This window comes from Typopeltis vanoorti, chromosome 1 (assembly GCF_054136105.1).
Source record: "Typopeltis vanoorti isolate ZY-2024b chromosome 1, IOZ_Tvanoo_1.0, whole genome shotgun sequence".
NCBI lineage: Eukaryota > Metazoa > Arthropoda > Arachnida > Uropygi > Thelyphonidae > Typopeltis > Typopeltis vanoorti.
Genome location: NC_143549.1, coordinates 154,234,515 through 154,258,400, shown reverse-complemented (window position 1 = coordinate 154,258,400; position 23,886 = coordinate 154,234,515). Strand labels below are relative to the sequence as shown.

Genomic DNA, 23,886 nt, shown 5'->3' with positions numbered 1-23,886 from the left:
AATTAAAACATAGTACCAAATTGCACCTATACTGTGCTTCCTTTATACTGACTGAGCTACGGAAGCTCAGTCAGTTTTGCGCCTTTACTGTCTGAGCTTCCGTAGCTCAGTCAGTATAGAGGAAGCACTTTGTTCGGAAAGACCTGAATTCGATTATCGTTATTGACCATTCATCTGGTTTCTTTCGACGAAAGGTGAGTTAGCTGGCCTCATAAGCCGGTGAGTTAGCCGGTCTCGTCCCTGATAAAAAGACAAACCGGTCAGTAAAACACACGCAATTTACAGACAAGAATATTTCGAGGCATAGGGGTAACCGCCTTATCCTTGTAGTACGGTTGGGAAGTCCAAGGATACTCGGAAGGCTAAGGGTGCTTAAGTGACTGTTAAAGCCACTTATGGATGGATAAACCAAATTGCCACTGGTCCTTTGGAATGGTTGTTTTATAATAACTGATAAGAGCTCTTTAAGAATAGTTTTTTTTTATTTCAATGAATTGTTCGAATAATATTAAGCATTGACGGTACAGAACATACTTCACTGGGATTTCTGAACATTAGGCATTTGTTCTGAAGATCAATTTTGTTCTCTTTTATAAATAGCTTATAAGAGCCCCACCCCTAGTTGCAACTAAGTGCCATTTAGAAATAGCCATTAAGTTTTGTAGTTCATCACTAATGTGAGAGAGAGAGAGAGGAGAGTAATAACAGTAATGATATCGTGCATTATATATACTGCCATCTGGTGGCGGTGTAAAATTAAAATTTCAAGATTGTGAAGTGAAATGAGAAGGCTAGTTTTACAGCTTATTGAAGACTAAGTGTTTGTTTATCAAGTCGTTTTGAAGAGCATTAACCATATTTGTTTTCGGTGTTTAGATTTTCCTTGTAGAAAGAAAACACTGTTTAGTTGAAGATAAGAAAGTCCAAAAATTGCTGCAGCCTGTGTTGTGTATGGTTTAGCTGCGCATTATCAAGGGAATGAGCAGAGCCATTACTAACAATGACTCCTCTGAATGTTCCAAGGTGGCCTCCTTAGCGATAGCAATGCGCTCAATCGGGAATTACGTCTGACTAGATTACTCTTATGAATGAAACCTCATGGATTCCGCACAGAAGGCCTGCCTAAAGGGATGATTCCTTCACTTGCGTAGGCATTCTATGAGCAGTGGTCGTTAGCTTTCTGTTTTCATATACTTGTACAAATGAAGTTTCTTCTTCAAGGTCACCCTTGCATTAAATAATAATGGATTAGATAAACCTATCGATTTGGAAAATGACTAGAAGCCATATTTTTCATTATCTGTCTCTCACTTATCGATTCATTATATATCTGTGTGTGTGTGTGTGTGTGTGTGTGTGTGTGTGTGTGTGTGTGTGTGTGTGTGTGTGTGTGTGTGTGTAAAGTTATCTGTCAGAGTCAGTATTACGTTGTTAATATCAGTTAATAAATTAGTTCATGTTTATTGCTGTTGGATCATATGTCGAAAAAAGTGTGGCTAGGTAATTACAGCTTACTTAAAGAAAAAGTCAATATACTTTTTATAGAAATCTGCAAGCCTGGTTGGCTGAGTGGATAACATAATCGTTTGTTGGCTGATGAATGATTATGCTCTTCAAAAGCCTGGTTTCGAATTCCATGGCATGGATATTTTTGCATGCTTGTAGACTGTAACTTCATTACATTGCTCCATAGGAGACCGTGCTTATTAGAACCCTGAATTGATTTTGGGGAAAAAAAATATATTTTTTGTCTCTAGAGAAGAATTTCTAGATTATGTAAACCTAACTCTGCTCATGGCAAAATAATCTACTACGAATTTATAATGTTTTATGAGTGTGACTATCCTATAAAAGAACAATCTCTAAATTGTATTTTAAAAGAGTATTCGCATTTATAGCTTCTCATCGATAATACCAGATAATCATGCCTTGTTCTCCTTCGAAAAATGCATTTAATATTACATTGCAGATTAAATTTGTTCCATTTGGGCTTACGCAGCATTCTCAGTTTTTCCATGATAGTTCATTTAAGGTTCTAGATTGATTCTAGGTTTGCCGTATGATGCTCTTAAATCGGTTTATTATATATTCAGATATATCACGACTTCGCAGTAGTATTATCCAATCTAGCAGTACAACGAAAAACTAATGTCTGAAATTCTTTGAGCCATTGCTAACAAATTTAAACATGGAATATATAGGAGTCGCTCGCTAGAAAGTGAGAATCTTATATTGAATCCCAATCATTGAATTGAAGTGATAATTCTAAATTATATTACAATTAGTATTAGAAGTAATTTCGGCGAATTGTCATTTTTAATGAGATGAGCATAAGCTATTAACCTCTGTTGGAAGACTGCAAGTTGAATTTTCCTCAAAAATTTCAATTGCAGCTCATTTAGTCATTCTCATGAGAGGCTGATGTGTGATTTTTCTTTCCAAAATCTTGGTTCTTCTCTCAGAAACACGCGGTTTGATAGTTTATATACATAGCAAATTATGCAGATAAGCCACGTTCTAAACTCTTGTTCTTTACTGTCGTGGGAAAATGATAAAGCAAACGATAATTCTGCTTCTCTTTCAAACGTTTGCTCCAATAGCAAATATTACTTTTGCCGTTCTCTCCAGTTAACTCTTTTTTTTGTTGTTGTTTTTGGTTTATATTTATTTAGAACGTGTTTCTTAAAAATCATTACATTAATAAACATCAATGCCGACAATAACAACAAAAAATATTAGCGTTTATTTATATAAACATTTTCACTTCTGACTTTTCTTCGCATGAAACAAATTACAGTTTTCTTCATTGGGTAGGTGCAAATACCGTATTTTAGCGAAAATTAAGTTGACGAATGCGCTATGATGCTTGTTGACTTTTTCCACATTCATGCGACTTTTAAATCGCATTTTTGTTTGTTTTGGTCGCAGTTATTTTGTATCTCAAGGAGGAAAATATCAACATTTCGAATGTTTTACTGTAGTAGCATTTTTCTTACTACCTTGTTATCTTTGGTTGGACAGAAGTTATCTTTATACGAAAACCTTGACTGTGGAGCTGACTCGGCTAACTTATGTGTTTTTTTCAAGCTGTTCAGTGTCGTGTATGCGGTCAAAAAAAAGATTGAATTAGAAAAAAAAAAAAAGAAAAGAAAGAATACGGTACAGAGTTTCCCATAAGTTAAAAACATGTGGCACATCGAACGAGTTAAATAGGTGATTATTTTCTTACCTAAATTCAGTGATCCTTCTTTTGGTTAGGACCTTTCAGGTTAATCTGTCTATCTTCGACCTGTCTGTTCCATTTTCTGAAATAGCAGTACGCAGTCAAATTTCCAAACTGTGACTCTGGAATGTGCAAAGTGGAAATAATCAGAGAAAATCCACTTTAGACGTTTATGTTCACGACGTGAATATTTGTAGAACCGTTTGTTTGATTTAGACATTTTATTATTTTCAGTTTAAGAATTGGTCCATTAAGCAAAATAAACTTGGCACTAGAGTCTGACCAATCGAATGCATTTTATCAAGCCTGTTCCGCTCCTATTACTATATCAATAATCATTCGGTCATTCCACGTTGAAAATATTTCGGTCTTTCAGTTTTCTTCGCTTTATTTGAGGCATTGGGTAGGTGCAAATACCGTATTTTAGCGAAAATTAAGTTGATGAATACGCTATGATGCTTGATTGTTGACTTTTTTCCACATTCATGCAACATTTAAATCACATTTTTGTGTGTTTTGGTCACAGTTATTTTCATATCCTTTTGATTATAACTTTTAAAAAATCCAAATGATGTAGTAGATGTGGGTGCAGGAGTTCAATGCATCATTTCTCTGCTTTCCACCATTCATTGCTACAGAATGATTAATTAATTATTTTGATTTTGAAGGAAAAATCAAGAGAGTGTAAAATATGTTTGCATCATTAAAAAATAGGACTTTAAATCATTGGCCCTTGCTTGCTTAAAATTGATATGAAGTATCAAAGAAAACCGTACCTTTTTGAAGTATATTCTTTCAGTGTAACATCTAAACTAAATATTAATTCTAAGAGTAATATAAGATCTTAAACTTCAATAGAAATATTTATAAATTCTATTTATATCCGATATCATTGCGATGTTTTATACTCTCACAGCCCTATACTAATATGTTAAAACGATGTTGTTATTATTATTATTATTTTTTTTTTTTGGAGTGGAGGAATTCTGACAACAATTAAAAAAAACTGTAATCGCGAGTAATGGCATGAAAAAAATGTAAAAAATAATAATACATTAATAACTCCTTTTCCTTGCGTTTTTCGTGTATGTAAGAATATGTATATTTGCATTTAATTGATCCCTTTAAAATAGTAATGAAGTCTGAAAAAATTCAGCAATATACAGAATGTCTACATTAAAGAGCCAAGATAGAATCGTTAGAACTAATTTATTTGAGTAAATATCTCTAAGTCTGGTTCGGTTACCTGGAGGTACATTCCAAGAATTCTAGCCATTATTTGCAAAAATCAAAGATCAAACAAATGTCTGGATCCGAGAAAGATCATTTGTCGGTAATTGCATTACACACACACACACACACACACACACACACACACACACACACACACACACACACACACACACACACACACACACACACACACACACACACACACACACACACACACACAGAAAAAAAAAGAATATAAAATACTATTTTCATACCAATAAAAATATATATTCTCTTTAAGCGTAAGTTATTTATAAACGACGTTCTGAGTTGATAAGGGATAATAATCCTCTCTGTCTTAATAAATAGCTCTTAATCACTGTAACCTATTTAAGTGATAGAAATAACTCCTTTAGATAACACTTTCATAGAGCAGATTTATGGAGGTTAATCATGGATGGAATATTGAAACCACTCAAGTTTGATGGGTAACCATTTACTTTTACTTTCTGAAACTATTTCGTGAATAATGCTAGGATAGATAACAAACGACTTTATGCACTCGCATTCCGATGCGTCTTAACTGCCTGGAAGAAATGTGGCATATTTTCCTAAACACTTTTTGTGAAACTATTACTTCCCCATTTTTCACATAAGCGTAAACATTACCTTTATTAGCTGGTTTTTGTCCGGTGTCGCAATGTTTATCCAGATGTCAATAACACAGTAAGTTTCCGTGCTGAGAATACATAAAAAAAAGAACGATTTCTGGTTGCCATTCTGCACGCGTGCAAATGCTTGAGGTGGATGTTGGGTAGGATGCGTTAAATGCTGCTTCTATTTACTACGACAGGCGTAATAGCAAAGAGTAAACCTTCATCCGTTCACCCTTTGTGTGTGCATGTGTGTGTGTGTTTTCTTCACAGAGACTGACGCATTGTTTATTCTTTAATGACATGTCGGACTACTAGCAGAGAAATAAACGAGACGAAAAGAAAAAAAGAAACAAACAAACAAATCCAAGTGTTTGTAGAATTGTGCACATTGAGAGAGAGAGACGCATTCTTTTGTTCTTTACTAAATTCGGAAACTTGCCGTAGACGCATGGTCGCCAGCAAGAGTCATTAATTAGCACCGCTGGTGATTTATACGTGGCAACTATTTTAGACATGCCTTTGTCCTGGGCTGTAATACATGACTGTTTAGGAGTGCGAATGTTCTGCTCACAGGTCGGCTTATTGTTTACAGGACGTTGTAGCTTTGAAATTTTTCACTGTCGCATTTAACACATCATTTGGTAAATGTCTTCTTAAGTGTTGTAGAAGTATATTTATCGCAGTGCTACTCTAACTCTGAAATATCATTGAAAAAAAAAAGAAAAGAAATAAGCGCGCAGTGAGCTGTGGAAAGGAAAAAGTATGATGTGGAACAATATGGAATATTAATGAATAGGAAATCAAGATAAAAGGCTGAATTATTCTTCTGAGACTAAGCAATTCTAATGTATATTCATGACGTATGGATGTTGATTTACAATTTAGTTAAGTGTATGGATTCGTTTGTCTGAAGAAAGGGTTTACTCTGATTAGCATTCTCACTTTATTTCGCCCCACTTTTCACTAGCTAATGATGCCGATAATACTAGAAGTGCAGTGATTCCGTGCCAAAGTTTCTCATCCGAGATACCCCTTGCCTATTTAAACTGAATAATCATTAATTCCTTAAGATTACATCATATCGTGTAGTGTATACAATCTACTTCAAACAAGTCCCTTTTTTTAGATTAATTTCCTTGAGGTTATCCTTTTGAGATGATAGTTTCAATGGAAATAAGAAATAAACCTAATTAAGAGGAGATTCTGTTTTCTCTAGAAATGGTAAGCTTTTATGCATTTATATCAAAACTTAATGCCTACAGATTGCGAAATGAACTAATTGTGAAACCACTGAGAAATTAAATTAGTGAACACTACTTGAATTTTAATCTGTTTTAGCCAAATTAGGGCCCAATGAAGGTTTTAAATGTCGATCATGTCAAGCTTGTGAAGTCCGATCAATGAATATGAGTGGCCTTGTTTATGCAGGTGTTATAACAAGAAGGGAATTCCCGTGGAATTCAATATATGACTATATATATTCAATATATTCAACATATATGCTGCTCCTCGTTGACTGATAAAAATTACCTCATCATATGCCTATAATTGCTGACACCCACCCACACACCCATATATATATGCTACAGACAACAAAAATCACTAATATCTAAAATAAAATAAAATAATTAATTTCAGTTCATAAAAGTCGTTATCTATTTTAGTTCCTGCTGGTGTTAATCATCTCACTGTTACGTTACATGATTTCGAGTAGTGTAGAAGTACAGCATAAATTACCATGGAAAGAACTTTATTTAGAAAAATCTAAAACGAGTTGAAAGAGAAGAATCTCACAATAAATATATTTCAGAAAACTATTGGAAATAAAATTTGTGCAACTGAATTTCTGAATGTTAGGATATTTGGGAACTTCTGCACAACAGTTTGATCATTTAATGATAATTTATGTCAGATGAAGTTTCATCGCTGAAAACCTGAAAACCAACGTTTTCAGGTTTTCAAAAACACATTAATAGTCATTTGTAATTAACTAAAGTGCTGAAGAACAAACGTTTTCGTTATTAAATTATTGCGCTTCCTTTTAACATAAGGCACATATTTCCATGGTAACTGTTCATCTGTTGAACCGAGAAACACTCAAATACAACCAACAGGTGAAGACTTGTTTTTTTTATTTTTTTTTTATAATTAGATCGCTATTTGTAAATTCTCTTAAATACTGTACAGTAGACCATATTGTTTAATTCGGATGAAAAATGAATAATGAATTCGTCGTGATGATTTAGAACGTATGCTTGAATAAAAATTCCTGAAAATCTATCAAGTGATTTTAACAAAGGATATTACAGCGGGACTGTATGGAACTGAGAGAGAGAGAGAGAGAGCCTACCTATACGGTCTTCTATCATTACTCTCGGCATCAAGGATGCTAAAGCATGCATTAGGTGATCTTTTCTATGGCTTGTAAATTTTGTTTACGTTTTTGAGTTTTATATCTGAACCTTTAAACCACCCGCAAAATTAAAAAGCTTACTCAACTCATCCAAAGACCCATATAGGAGAAACAGGACGCACAATTCCTATCAGACAAAAAGAACATAAACGACACATTAAATATAATATTTATGGTGAAGCTGCTTTTCTGATCATACCCTGAATTTCTTACACAGAGTTGACTGGAAAAGTACTAGCTGTCTACTTCACACTAAAACATGGTATGAACGGAAATTTAAGGAAGCCTGTGAGATCAGTATCAACCACCCCAATCTGAACAATAATGATGATCTTAAAATCCCAAACATATGGAAGGCATATATTCGACCCACGGAACCTTACTCACTAAGAACAACTATAAACAGGCCTGTAGAAAATCCAGTATCTTAAATAACAATTGTAATACTAAAAATAGTACATCATTGTTTCTGAAAGAAAACCATCTGTAAAAGAGAATGTTTAATCCTGTCATCATAAATAGAATTTGGCTTGATATAATTTATAAATATATATTTTTTTCACTAGAGGTCATGCCAGTAGAATAACATCTGATCAAGTCATTGTCTAGCTTATAGTTAATAATGTAACTCAGCTTGTCTTGTATATTGATGTATGCTCCAGATGATGATCTTGATATGAAGATCGAAACGTCGGGATAATAAAAAAGTTTTTTAACACGGTTGTAAATTCCATAAAAGTTTTAAATGAATGCTGATCACCGTGTAACACTAAAAGAAAGAATTTTATATCTGAACTTTGCTGCATAGGTTTTATATAAAATACGAAGTAAATAATGCAGTTTTGCTTTCCTCTCACCATATATAAGCGTGTTACTTATTTGAATGAGTTTTATGATTTATTGAAATAGACTAGCGAATCCGATTCTCTTTCAAATCTGTTTCATCTTTGCTTTTCGTTTTGTCTAGACACTTAAAAAGCTTCGGAGCTCATAAAAATCATTTGAGTTATTGAATGTTTTCCTTGATTTAATAAAATTCCCTGAGTTAAACTTTGAAATCAAGTTTTCGTTTGTTTGTTTTTTTAAATCAATCTGATTTTCCTCGCGACATCTCCATTATTTATCAATAGACAGACTCACTTCGATCCCTTTAATTGTGAGCTAGAACCATCTCTTATAGGACGGTAAAAATAAAGAAGAAAGTACAACAACAAAAAGCAAGGAAGCAGCATCTCCTACAAGCTGCGTTCTTTCACGTGTGATGAAAAAGGTGTTGACGTCTCGGGATTATGAGGCACTCCATGATTAATTGCCAGGTTAACTTCATTAGAAGAGTTGGAGTTCTTATCTGATTATGACCTATAGAGTCGTTTCTTGTCGAGTATTAAGCGTCTGTATGGTTTGGAGTATTCACCCGGATAAACAAATACCTGTCTTAGCAAAAATCTCTTAAAATCGTTGAAATATTAGTTTTCCGTGATGATAATAATCGGTTCATCGGCACAGGAACGGAATTCCAAACAGAGCCCTATTTATTTATTTTTTTTGGAGTTTATTGTGTTTTACTGTTCGCTGCGATAATATTATTTAGAAATAATAATAAAAAATTCACTAGCCCAGTCATTGAGAGATTTCGAAAGAATCATATGTTATAGTTAATCCAGTTGACAAGGATAAGGATTACATGTTTCCATTGAACCAATAAACAACAGATACATTTCTAAACGCATCTGTCTCCCACTTCAAATAATGAAAATCTATTTTCTGCCTATTCTTTATTTGAGGACTAAGGTGGATCAGTATGAATGATCTTTGCTGTCCTTGCGCCAGTAAACCACAAACCAAAGAAAAATAAACATCCGGGTAACAGTCATCCAAGCTGTCTCATGAATAAGCTATCGGCTATTTGTACATTTCTAGATGATTCTAGTAGAACCTTAAAGTCCTCCTACTTCTGATGAAATGTAATTCACCCGTGTCTGTATTTTTGTTATTTCGATTCTGTTTAATATCTGCAAATTTGGTTTAAGATTTGCAACTTTCGTGGAATCAGAATGACATAAAATATTACTGATATCCAAAAACTACTGAGATAGTTTAGTTTTTTTTACATTTATGCTTTGTCATGGAGCGGGTTTTCAGTTCTTTTAATACTACATGAAATATCTTTTATTTATTTTCAAGAGGAAATAATGTTACATAGCTTCCGAGAATCTAGACATTGATTACATTGACCTTTTCACCTGACACCGAGAAAGGTGCATTATCTTTTCTGTTGAGAGATGAGACAAAATAATTATTATCTTACTCTAGTGCTTTTATGTTATTCCCATTTTTGAAACTGTGATCTTTCTAGCAAGTGACATCGTTACGTCAGAAATCTTTTACTAAAAGCTAAGTTGTAATCAAAATGTCTCCTTCTTTAACAGACTTTCCTCCATAATTTAAAACCCATGATTAACACTTTGCCTTTATAGATATCTCCTTTACGCTGGACCCGAAACGTCTGCATTAGGATTATTTTGTTACCTATAATAAATTTTTCCTTTCGGTGGTGTACACCCAGTTATTATCTTGATATAAGTTATTTTTACAGAATATTCACATGTCACGCGTTATCTAGTAAAAGTGTACTTAACCACGAGAAATCGGTATCTTTCATGATCGTATTGTGACGTCATTGCTTGCTGGCTCTATTGCTATGAAAGCTGTTAAAGGCACTATTTGGAAGAAGGAAAAGAAAAATCCCAACTACTGTTAAATACATCAAATGATATAAATATCATTTGATATATTTAATTTTTTTTTACTTGAGAAAACAGGACAAATGATGTTATTTAAATCGACTGAACATAGAGAAAACTGAATATGTTATATACAACCAAAGTGAATGTGAACGAATAGTTTTAACAATTTTATTCGAAGTCTGTTTTATTACGTAACGATTAAAGAAAGAAATATTAAGAATATGCAAATATTAAGCTGAAAAAAGCTGAACAATATTTGATAATTCTTTACTATGCTCATTTTTAGGTCAAAATATATTTTGTGGCTATACTGTGATCAAAGGATGAAGAGAAAAGTGGGCAATGACGCGAATGCCTTCGACCTTTAGTCAAAGTTTGCTCAAGGGTTGTATTCTGTGTTATCTTTGGCATTTAAGCCAGGTCACCTTTATGTTTGCGCTTTAATAGTGATCCCTGAGCAGAATGAAAACTACCCTAGTTAAAGATGGAGATCGTGAATACGTAATGTACTCTAGGATCATGGAAAGCATTATGTGAGATAAGCTTGTGGAATGGGTTCATCACTTTCTCTAATCTCATGTAACGCTTACCAAGTTCTCTACACGTGTATATTTTCACCCTCTTTGAATAACCTTACTGTTGTCGGACGAGTCTATATTTACAACGACGTCTTCGGCAGTGTTGTTCTCAGTAATGGTCTTCAGTACCATTAAGGCAGTCATTGTGGCGGAACAGATGGAGTGTCCATTGTTCTTAATGACTAGCAAGTCATGTACAGAGATATAGTAGAGAAATATCTCATACTATGCTGGGAACGAGAGTTTGATGAGGTGGACAAATCGACGAATCCGAATTTTGGTTGCTTACATTTGTATGGCATCATCTGATGCTAAAATAGTACAATTTGCTTCAGTGGAAAGTTAGAAATGAGTGATAGAATGCTGCAATCCGAACGATTAAAAAACTCTCATAAAAATAAAAATGGCATTCATTACTGAAATAAAAAGTATCCATCGTATAACTTTTCAAGCAATGTAATCACTACTCTTATTTTTAAAGTTAATTTTATAAGGATGACAGCAATTTTTGTACTAATATCATCGGCTGAATGGAACGGAATATTTAGTAGCCTTCCTCTACTAGATAATCAGGAATCCTAAATTCCTCGAGGATATTAGCATGTCACTGCGCGTTGTCACGAGTATGAATTTATAAAATAGAATTTATCATATTCTGAGGAATGTCACATTCTAGTATCACTGCAGGATGCTTTTAGTCTACCAGATTTATCTTCGCTTTCATTTTTAACGGTGGTCCACTCCCACTCAGAGATTCTTTTGTGACCCACCTATGATGACTGTAAAAACTGAGTTTTTATAAATAAACTGATATCCTTTGGAATATGGTCATAATTCAAATCTACTTTTGTTCTCGTAAATGCCTCTGCTTCATTTCTAGGGACATTTCATTTTCTTATGAAAAAATGAAGAAAAAAATATAGTAGAAAATTCGGCCATGTCTGAAGAATACAATCTTCCTATCGACCTATCAGTGGTCCTAACAGATACTTAAGCGCCCACGACCTTTCCAAGTATTCTCTGAGTTCGCATCCTCAATCGTAACTCAAGGTGGTTAGCCCTATGACTCCTGGTGTGTCCTATGTCTGTAGGAGCGTGTGTTCCCAAGTCCGGTTTGCCTGTTCTGGGGGGAAAAACGGAGTTTCCGGGAGAAAAAATCCATCCCTCGACCTAAGTACGAAACTGACTAACTCACATTTCGCCGAAAGAGACCTGGGTTCGATACCCGTCACTGACTGGTATCGAACCCATGTCTTTCAAACCAAAGGGCTTCGTCTATACCGACTGAGCTAAGGAGGCTCAATACAATCTTACCTTGAGACGAATCCTTTTAACAGTATTAAAGAGATGTTAAAGGAATCTGCACATTTACAAAGTGAGTGTAGTTTTTTCCACTATTAGGACTAAAGAGCCATATTCACAAATATAACCCAGGTGTTTGTTAGTTTGGCAGGCACCTTCTGATCTGTTTTTGGTTATAGGCTCTAATGTAAAGAGGAACCAAATTAGCTGACACATTAGTTTGGCAGGTTAGTTTACTGATCCTTATAGTTAGTTACTGAACTACAAAATGTAATCAATCTAGCAGAGAATCATAATACGCTGTTGTTTACATCGCCAAAGATCGCTGATTGCCCTGTTACAATATTTTGGATGTGTACTTAAACTTTTATTTGGAGGTGTTCATCTTCAGATGGAGATGCAAACGTTTTTCCCTCCCTCCGTGGAACTTTTATGGGAAAGGTTAAAAGTAGCTGAGTGATTAGCAAAACTGTAAAGCAACACTGCTAATCACTAGATTGCTACTTTCTGTTGGCCTTAATTGCTACAGCCACGCCTTAAAGTGAAGTCCATATTTTGTGGCCGTGCGCTATGGGAAATGAATAGAACAACAGGCCTCGCAGCCGGCATTTGAATGTTCATCTTAGTATTCATAACCATTGCTCTAATTGACTCAGGTTTTTGATAAAGAGGGTATTATTATCTTAATGGCTCTATTTCTCTCTCTTTCTTTCTCTTAAGATTTTCTGTTTTTTTTTTTTTTTTTACATATTGAACATTGAATACACTCAAATTTTTTCAAATGTTTACTATTCCTTGAACATTTTATCGTTTCAATTGTTTAAAAACGCTTTAACAGTTCTATATAGCCGAGAATTCTGCATACTTAAACTGTAAAGAAATTATCATATCTATCTAACAATAACTTTTGGTGGCAGACTTCATAAATCTACTTTGCCACCAAAAACGTAAGCCGGTTAAAAATCCACTTTGACATCGATCTTCATGAGCCTTGGATAGTAAATGATGTTCACCTCCAGTGTAATATCGTTGTCTGACATAATGGATGCTTGAAGTGGCATACAACGGAGTGTATGTTCTTCACAGTGAGATTCCTGACTGGATAGCTTCAATCTTAGTTTCAGTTTGGATAGTTTCAATCCGTTCATTTATATGATTAATTTTGAGCTTTCTACAGTTATTAAAGTCAAATGCTGCAAAATTTAATTAAAGTTTCTTAGGTTTAATTACTTAGTATTCTTTTCTCCTGTAAAAAGAATTTTCTCATCCCATTCTGAAAAATATTTAACCTTTTTTTTTTTGTCTTGATGATTTTTCATTTTATGTAACAACAGTGAATTAAAATAAGCGAATTAAAATAAATTATGTTGCTTTTGTAAATTTGCATCACATAAAGTAAGAGACGCTATAAAATTACTTGTGAAGTATGTCTTCATTTGAATTCGCCTGGATTACAGTGCAAAACACATAGCAAATGAGACGAAACACAATTTTGTCTGTTTCATTAGGCATTCAAAATTATCTTCGAAAAAAATATTCGTAATCTAATCAAGTTACTCTGATTTCCAGTTTAGAAATTCCGTTGTTGAATAATTATGTCGATAATGTTTCATTTGTACAGTGTTAATGACGACGGCTACTAGCAGGAGACGTTCTACTTACCATCATCCGACAACAAAAGCTTTGGTTTAATAAGGACAACAAAGACTTCAACAATTTATTGATTTTCCCTGGTATTCTACTTCTATAGTAATTTTGCCCAAAGACTTTAAGTTACTTGAATGGCAATTGTAAACACGCTCTGCTTTTCGATAGAACAGTGCTAACTGTAGAATATTGCAATATCATTCAGTATGTGATATAATATATACTTCTGGAATGTTTGATGTCGAAAGTATGGCATGGTTCATTACATAATGCTATTAATATATTAATATCGATGCCGTTTTCCATCGATGTTTCTGATTCATATCGCTTTACATTGAAACGTAAGCTATTAAATGAAGATGGCGCTGTTAACCGAAGCTCGTTGACCGACAATGTTCTCAATATCTAATAATGAATAATCTAATATCTGAGTATAAATGTATATATATATTCTCAGCACTGAAAACAGCTAACCGAATGAATTTTAAATTTTATTCATGAGATATTTGCTATACTAAAAGCGGTTTAGATTGTTTTCGGAAAAGAATCTAACAGATAAAATGAAATTGGCTATAAGTTTCAGTCATATAAACTTTATTTCTATCAAAGTTAGGGATTTTTCCTGTTAATTATTGTTTTGTTAAGTCAGTTCTCTCGTTTCTGGTTACATAGAAGGTTGTTCGGACAATTGGGTGGTTAGGAAAGAAAGAAGAGAGAGAGAGCCTTTGTGATTTAGCCTCACTTACACACTTTAAATGCGAATCAAGATAATTCTATGGATGTCTGATGGAATTTTATCATCTGAACATTGTTGAGGGCATTTTTTCAGAAACCAGAAGAGCACTGTCGTTAGTCTATCCCTATTATGTGACTAATACACGAGGCACGTGGAGGAGAACGTCACATCAGCAGAAGCAAACAGCAATGGCAGCGTTAGCATCACGCACATTCGAAGTATTGATTGGCTAGCGGAACGTTGGTTCTGCGCCTGCCAGCTGTAAGTGACTGCCGGGTACTTTGCCTCGTCCTTGGCGAAGAGTTTCCTAGGGTAAAGTGGTCTGGGGCCTGGTCGGTGTGAGTTGTCTGGTGGAGCTGTCGGGTGTCCTATCCACACACGACTCTGCCTGTCCGAGCTGGGATTGCTACTATAGCAAGGTAAGGAAATAAACGAAGGCTCTGCGAGATTGCTAACCAGTTATTGCTACATTCTAGGGACAGATATCGATGGTGCTTTCGACACAGATTTATAAATGTATAATAATTGATGAAACGGTCTTTTATAATGGTTAAAGAGAGGGTAAGTACCCCCATCACTCGACTCAAGACGACATGATAGTTACAGACATGATTTATGATATCCATGAGTCAACTACCTGCCTGGAGCGACTTGAGGCACTTGAAATCGTTTCATGTACGATAGCATGACATTGTTGAAATGTTTAATGAGTTTAGATGACGTCGACTTAATTTTCTGATTTTTTTTTTAGATTGTAGTAATGTTTATAACTTGTTTAAGGGATCGAAATCTTTCGATTGACCGACTGGTCATATTTAAATATATATTATACCAATACCACTGTTTTCATATAATAAATGAAAGGACACTGAAATGCACTTCAGTAACTACTGTGTTCGTAGTAGAAAGGTTTCTATATGCAATCTGCCTTTTGAGCGTGCTTGAATATGTCAATCACGCAGGCGCAACTCATTGTTGTGTAAAGTGCAGCGAAGTCAGCTGTTCTCACGATACAAGCAGTCATTCGAATGCGAATGAAGGCGCGTGTATTCTATTATAAATTGTACAAATCTAATTGTCTCTCTTGTGGTGTAGTTATGATTTATTTTAGTGATATTTAGGTATGTTCAAAATATATTTATAATATATATGTTAAGTTTCGGTTATAATAAAATTAAAATTAAATTTTGACGGATAGTATTTTAATATATTTGTGAGAAAAAAAATGCTATTCATAATCGATATTTCATATAATCTGTCGGAGAGATTGACATTATATGGATATAGAATATACTAAACCCCTGTAAATGTTGTGTTTCTGCATGGCACAGTATTTCTTGGGTGGAGATGTTTATTGCAATTCATGCTGTATATCGTTTTCTTGTTTGCTTGCACATGCGCTGTGAAAGAAGCTGTTGTTATACTTTGCTTCAAGTTCTGCTCCCCTTCGAGTCTGTAAAGTAATTCTGATTACACAGAAAGAATTTTAAAACTATAGTGAATTACTGTATATTTGCTCTTTTGAAATTTAAACATGTTTTCCAATAACCTTTCCCCCTTTTTTTTTTTGGAACCTTTCAGGCAAGTTAACGATATGGATGATACACGTAATGCGTAACAGAAAAAGCAATCTGGCCCATTGCCAGCTAAGAACGATAAAGGACACAACCAATCCCAAGTCATTGCAGATGGCGTTATAACCTACATTTCACTTCACAAATCGAATAAAAAGACCAAAAAGAAAAAGAGGCACTAGTGCATTTTCTTGTTTAGCATGTAACTTATCATGCTGGGGGGATATTAACAACTCATAACTTTTAGGTTATTGCTCCGGAAATTAAAAAAAATGCAAATAATTTAGCTACGCTTTAGATGGTTAGCAGTACAGTCTTTATTAGTCCGGATATCTTTTATTTAAGTAAGTGTAATATATTATTTCAATACTTAAGCATATATTGTTTAAAAGTAATACTATAACTTCAGTAATAGACAGGCGAATTGATCAATACATTTATATTTGTATTAACTATGCAGGATGTTTTCCTCTTTCAAGGAAAAAAAAAATCAAAGTTGGCAGCACTGCCGGTTCGTTTCTAAACTTCCTAACTTTCTTGTGCCCGGCGAGCTTTCTGTGAACTCTCAGGTTCCGTAACAAGAAACTCTGACACACTTGCGTATCGTAAATCCAAAGCTCTTCCGTATATCCAGTCGTAAATGTCAGAAGGACTCTGCCATTTCCCACACTGAACGCCTTGTTCTGCTGCCAATGTTCTAGAGACAGAGCTTTGTCCTGTTTCTTTTTTTTTGTTTTCTTTTTCACCCCTTATGCTGTCTTTAATAGCAGATGTTAGATGTACGACAATCGTAAAAGTGGATCATCCAAGTAAATTCCTAAACGTGCCACTGTAGTGGTTATTATTTTTATATATATATAAAAATCTAAGAAAGATATTTTCGTGTGACAAGTTTTCCTTCCTATCCCTGACAGGCTGTCTCGTTTCGGTAAAGGAGTCACTGTCAAATCCAACAAATGTTTTCAAAATGTAGTCTTTGTGTCCATTGTTGCGCGTAATCCAATCAGGTTGCTAAGCAACCGACGTTAAAAATCTACCAAGAAGCTTGCTGCTTATAGCGTAAGTTAATAATCAGGAAATTTACGGTGAGGTAACTAATTTAATTTTAGCGTATCCATCTCTTCTTGGGCGAGACAGATACGTTGTAATCAAATATTTGCGTTCGATATTGCTTATGCATTTTGTGCTAGCCAGATGGTTATGTATGCAATAGAAAATACTTCAAAGAATACAATGAACGTTAATAGTATTTGTGGATGGGTGTTAAGTTTATCTTCAGATTTCAGTTTTTTTTTAAGTCAATCGATGTTATTAAATATATCCAAAATGTATGCAAAGTCGGATGATTTGCTGATAATAAGACGAAAAGTAATATTGATAAGAGGAGATATAAGAAACTATGATGGATTTTTGGCACTCGATATAGTTTATGCTTAGGAGAAAGGATGGAAAAGCAGATCAGATTTTGAATATCGAAGGGTCAGCTAACAAACGGAAATATTTAATGACAATTAATATATTAATTATTTGATTAATCTGAAACAAGTTATAATTTATAGTTCTACTTAAAAGTGTATAGAGTAATGTTGAAATGTGCTTCAGGAATTGTATAAATGGAATTAATAGTTATATATATATATATCTATTTTTCCTCCAGCTATTACGCCTGTATAGAAAGAAATTATATTATGTTTGTTAGACCTATATTATCTAATTCCTTAAGGCTTAAGCAATTGAACGTTTCCTATTTTGATATTGGAATGCCTTTATTTGTTTCCAAGTCTTTCGTGTGAAAGTGATTCAGTGAGAATATTTTCTGAACCCTGTATATTTTATTTGTTTATCGAGGATGGATGGCGATGATAGATTGAATCAGTTTATTTTTTCTATTTGTCCGAGAAGTATTTTGTATTTATATTTATGTATTTTTTTATATTTTTGAGAAAATTGCAATCAATGTGGAATAATAGTGCATGCTACATTATCAAACTTTTTTTTGTTTAGAACGCATACTACCATTTACTGTACGAAAACATTTAAACTGCTTCATGCATGCCAAATCGCGATTTAATCTTTAAAAGTTGATAAACGAAGGGTTAGTTATTTGTGTTCAGCTCGTGAAATCTGACCTATAAAATCTTTGTAAGAAGTAATTTTGGACTACACGATAAATAGAATTATTATCAGTATATAAGACCTATTTTAACATTTATAACATTTATAACACTTATATTATCAGTATATAAGTGTTATAAATAACCCACCATGACAGTCAGCGTCTTGATTTTCATGAATTATGCAGTTTAACTAAGATTTGACCTTTATTATAAGAAAATAAATACCAGTTTAGAATAAGCTTTACTCAATTGTGAATTTCATGATGGTAATTCGTGAGAATCTCCATCTATTACGATTCAACAAACCGCTGACAAGATGGAAATCACATATACACAGATAAGTCATTTCTATGACGTAGATAAGCTATTTTAAAAATCCGTTATTTATTCAGTAGATTTCTCGTTTTTTTTAAGGCACGCAGTTAATGGAAATAGTTGCTGAAATATTCCTGAATACTAATACATGTGTATTTTCCAACTTGCATGGTTATGTGAACAACAGTACTCTGGCCACGGCTTGAATGGGCTCCAGGAGTCCATTGATTGGTGAAATTTAACTTATTTACTGATCCCATTATGGACAAAGGAACAAGTTGTCTGACACTATATCTTCACGGTAACATACTTATGAGTCAGATAAATGGTAATTAATTGATATTCTGTCAGTTTTTGGGTTTGTATAAAGTAAAACACAGAAAGCAAATTTCCTTTCTGTATTGTTTGTTTTATAATATTATTGTTTATATTAATAAACAAATATTATTGTTTTATAATATTTTTTGTAAATAAATAGAGGGGATCGTTCACGTTCAAAGACTCATTTTAGAGGCGCTCAAAATGGCATCCTTGTTATGACATTTCATTGACTTTCTCTTATTCGTCTTTTACAGAAAACAGTTCATTTTTAAATAAACGTTCTTTATACGGCTGATTCACAATATATATAGCATATTCCGAAGGGTCAAATAACAAGGGGAGCACATACAGGTGTATAATGTTAAGTTTTGACCAGCTTTAAGATAGTGACACAGGATCGGCTTCCGCCATGATTTCCTTAACCTTTCTTGCTGCATCCATTCGAAAAACTAAGTAACAAAATAATGACTATGTAAATAAACGTTGACGTTAGCATTAAAACTTTTTTAATCTCTCCATTGCATCTAGTAGGAACATGCATGCACGGATGCCTTCGTCTGGCTAGTGAAAACGTTTTTTTAAACTGCTATGGGTGACTCTCTAATATGTGTTTTATGATCAGGGGTAACAGTTCACAGGTAGTTAAAAACGCATTAGAAGTTTCCGAAACCTTTCAAACATCTGGTAGAAAATCATTTTTTTATCTTGACAAAGTTTGCGATCTGATTCGAGAAGCTAACTAAATTAGGACATCCTACAGAAAATTAGAAATTTCCAATCAGTTTAAAGAGGATTTTCGATTAGGTTGGTTTGCATACTTCGTTTAACTTATCTAAAACGTGTACTTACAACTGCAAAACGTAACTCGCAGCATTCGGTAATTAGCTACCGAAATCGACAGCTAATCGAAATATTTTCTGTATGTAAATTTGAAATGATACACTAGCGCAATTATAGTCTGTTGGAAATTGTTATATATGTATATATATATATATATTAAATAAAATTGTAATTTATCTTTAGTTTTTTCGACTGCTAAATTTTTGTGAAATTATTCCAATGAGTTTGCTAATATCCATACGGCCATAGAGAGAGAGAGAGAGAGAGAGAGAGAGAGAGAGAGAGAGAGACAAGTATTCCTAACAGGAGCTTTATACACTCTGTGACTTAACTAGAGCGTTATATAAATCGATCTATTTGAAATTTGAAAGTCAGCTACACTTACGAAAAAGTAGAAACTATTACCCTATATTTATTAATATGCACGAATTGAGGATTTAATTAAGCGTCTAATCGACACTTTTTCTTGCACTTGAGGGATCATTAAATACTCTTCTTTTTTTCTCCTTATGGACAGACATAATAAATGTTCGAGTCTGAAAATAGTTACAAAACAGTTGTAACGAATTCTAGCCCGAAACCTATTTATATATTATATATTATTTATACCCGCTTATCCACTTAAACGCAGCAAATGGTAACAAACAGCATTTCAATGTCATCAAGTAAATATATGTGGCTGCAAAATCAGAATTAACTTATTTTTTATGTATTTGCTTTCTGACCACTTTAGGTACTGTTTTCAGTACTCGCACCACATGAGAACGACGAAAAGCATTTGCAGTATTTTGATTATGGAGAGATTTCATCCTAATCCTATCCACTGTGCCTATACAGCTACATTATAGATTAACAACATTTCTTCGGTCAGATTCCCACGAAAAAAAAATAATATATCAAATGTGTGTAAAGTTTAATGAATTCCAATTTTAAATTTTAAGAAATTACAGTTTCCTTTTCTACCTTAATTCTGATATGAACCTTTAAATGCAATTGTATTTAAACATTTACAATTACGTTAAATTTTCATTACCATTCGCTGTGATGTAAGATGAAATCAATAAAACTGACATTAACATTACTGACCCTTAATTAATGGCGACGCAGATCATACGATAAGAAAATAAATTAAGCTTGAAAGAAAGAAAAAGTTACTTATTTTGAATAATTCAGCAAAGTTTACATATTTCTTTCGGTTTTGTAATTGCGATATTACAAAACCGAAAATGTATATATGTATAAAAATGTATATTGCAATTTGCGATATACATTTTTGAAATTACTCGTTTTTTTATTTTTTAATGTGTCTTCCGCCAATGAAAAGCGGTAAATCTGTAGCATATTAATATCATGGATGGGTTAAGAATTTTTCTATTATTTATATATAACATAGAACTTTTTCAACCCACACAGGGTTTCTAACGTGAGTGTAATCGATCTCAATTCGGGTAATGAAATCTATCTCCTACCTGTAGACAATCATAAACATCCATGACGAAGGTTGGAGATTTGAACCGACATTCAATTCAATGCAGACCGGATATGCTAATCACTTGTCAATAAAGCCAGCATACGTATTCTCTTTATTCAAATTACAGATTTTCAGATGCAGTTTTCTATCCCAGTTATTGCGATATATTTCATTTATGTTCGAAAATTAGGTTTATAGTGGTGTTATTTAAATTTCGCCACAATTGTATTTAGTAAACGTTTGCTACGACACATGTTTTCATTCTGCATAGTTTTAGTTTCATAATGAAGCAAAATTCATTACATTAAACGAACATACCTTTGAACACAAACAGAAACTTGTGAAAATATTTAATTTTTGTGGAGTTGTGCCGCATGAGACCAACTAATGTACTTATAGTTGAAAATATCTTATAAATATTGATATGTAAATATAGTCTATAATGACAGAGAGTGCTCTACAGCGCGGTACAAATAGGATTGCTTCATACTTTGCACTCATGGTATGATGTGTTAATTTATTTTCAGCTAGTTCGATGACAGATAGCAGGATACGACAATGGATTTTAGAGACTATTCTCTATGAAACATCGTACACAATTCCATGTAAAAAGAAAATGCTTATGCCCACCCGAAAACTAGCCAACTACGAATTTTCGTATAACGCTATCTGAATGAATTAGCTATCTCTAACATGATTAAACAGCTTTACAAGCCCATAGGAAAGAATGCAGTCCGTAGGTAATATACTCGAAAAGGTTTTCAATTGTAGGTAAGTTAGCGGGTCTATTCGTGGAAGGTTTTTCTTATCTCTCGAAAACTCGTATTTTCATTCTGCAACAAAGAAAATTAGCCAGGAGAACACACATAGTTTATAGAGAAATATTGTAGGCATAGACTTTATCCTTAAATTATGGTTATGATAGCCAATCATTGCAGGTCGTGAAGCTTAAGGGCTTATAAGTATTGCGGATTATTATTATCATTACCAACCTCAAAAGGTTGTGTTATGGTCACGGAAAATATTTAAGCCACAAAACACGCAATTCCAACGTTTCCTTTTGCTATATTTGTTCCATATATATGCAGAAAATAGTCGAGGAAGAACATTATCTTTACTAATAAATCTGGCTACTTATCATTCAGTTGAAATGCTTCTGGATATCTCGTGATAGGCAAGATATCCACTGTATCCAGTAAGGCTGCAATGTTCCATGTTAATGTTACATTTCTCTAATTCAATGAAGAATACTAATCGAAGTATGCTATTAAGAGTTTGCTTTTTTGGTATGGTATTGGACTATTTTTGTCGATGGCATAGGGGCTATTTTAATGCAGCGTCTTTGTCCCAAACTTCATACAATGCTTAGTTATCAGGGTAATGATCTATTCTAGTCTTCCGCATGAGCTAATGTAATCAGAATAAAGAGTTATGGGATGTTCGAAATCCGTGTAAGATGACAGAATACAGAATGTTTTAATTGAGTTAAAATTTTTCTGCTTGAGGATTTCTACTGTGACATGTTTTTGTTCAACCATGGTATAAAACGTGTTTCTGAAGATCGAACATGGTTGTTACTTGTTTCGTATTATTCCTATTGAGATGTCAAAGATGAAAAAATATAACCGAATTTGTATTTGAATTTTTATTTGCGCTCCATTGTTTCTGATGCACCTGTATATAATTGTATGTCAGGACCCACTTACATTCACTTATGGAAGTAGAATTCTCGAGTACACTCGAAATCCTTACAATGCATTATTCAGTAGACTAAGATAAAAAGCTTCAACTGGTAGCGCATTCACTGATCTAAGTATTTATTATTATTGACTGTTTTAAAAATCACCTTGTCTGAGATTTTTTCTTAACACATGATAGCTCAGCATGTGCACATGAGCGATCGTTGCCATCAGTGAAGTTTATTAAATATGATACGAGAATTCATCTTGTCAGAGAAATAAGTGCATCCGTCACACACACACATAAAAGATTCTTTCGGTGAATAATCATTACTCATACAGCACACTTTACATTCTCCAGTAGTTTGCTTAACGTGTTTTTTTAAAGTTCTGTGTCTCCGTTTGAGATGAAGTAATGCACACGTCGATGTAATTTTGTAGCAGTTTATAAGAACCGTTTTTCTCTCTTCTATAGTTTCATTGCAGTCACATTATCTTCCTTTGTCTACGATAATTTAAACAATGAATTTGTGATTTTTGTTTATAATAGAAATGTCTTTCTGATGCGATGGTTTCGTTGTGATTTCACCAACTGAATTGCTTTAGTGGTTTTGCGAATGGATTTAATGAAAATTGCTCAGTGATGCAACAGCTAAAATGGTCTATATCTTTTTTAGTTAAAACTGGAAATGTAATGTTCAGAGTTTCAGTGGTCCTGAACACTGTTTCCTCCCTTGGAAGCATAATTGCTGAAAATGATATACTTAAAAACAACAGCTAGTACATTATCTAAATGCAGTCGTCAGTGATGCTGAACACTTAACAGTGCAGTTGATCTACTTGTAACTGTGGGTTGACCAAATCCTACTGTGGGCATGGATGTTCGTAAATATTGTTAGGTGGTAGATGATTTTTGGAAGACCGCTTCTCTGTTTATTGGAGGCTTGAAGTGGCTTGAGAAAGTCCATGTTTGGTCTCTAGAAGAGAGTTCCTAGACTATCTAACCGTTATCCTGCTTACAGTACCAATAATGATGGACTAGAGTACTACTAAAT

At 33.8% G+C, this 23,886-nt stretch overlaps 1 protein-coding gene across 3 annotated transcripts in view; it reads left to right on the top strand.

The window, feature by feature from the left end:
* LOC150110555 (complexin-like) overlaps window positions 1-23,886 on the top strand; it is a 542,097-nt gene that overhangs the window by 215,350 nt on the left and 302,861 nt on the right. Inside the window, exon 1 of one of the 3 annotated variants that reach the window (XM_090394745.1) lies at window positions 16,313-16,432. The exons of the other annotated variants lie outside the window; for them this stretch is intronic. The gene's annotated coding sequence lies outside the window, so the exon portion shown is untranslated. Of the gene's footprint in view, window positions 1-16,312; window positions 16,433-23,886 lie in introns of those variants that run through there. 3 annotated transcript variants of the gene reach the window in all.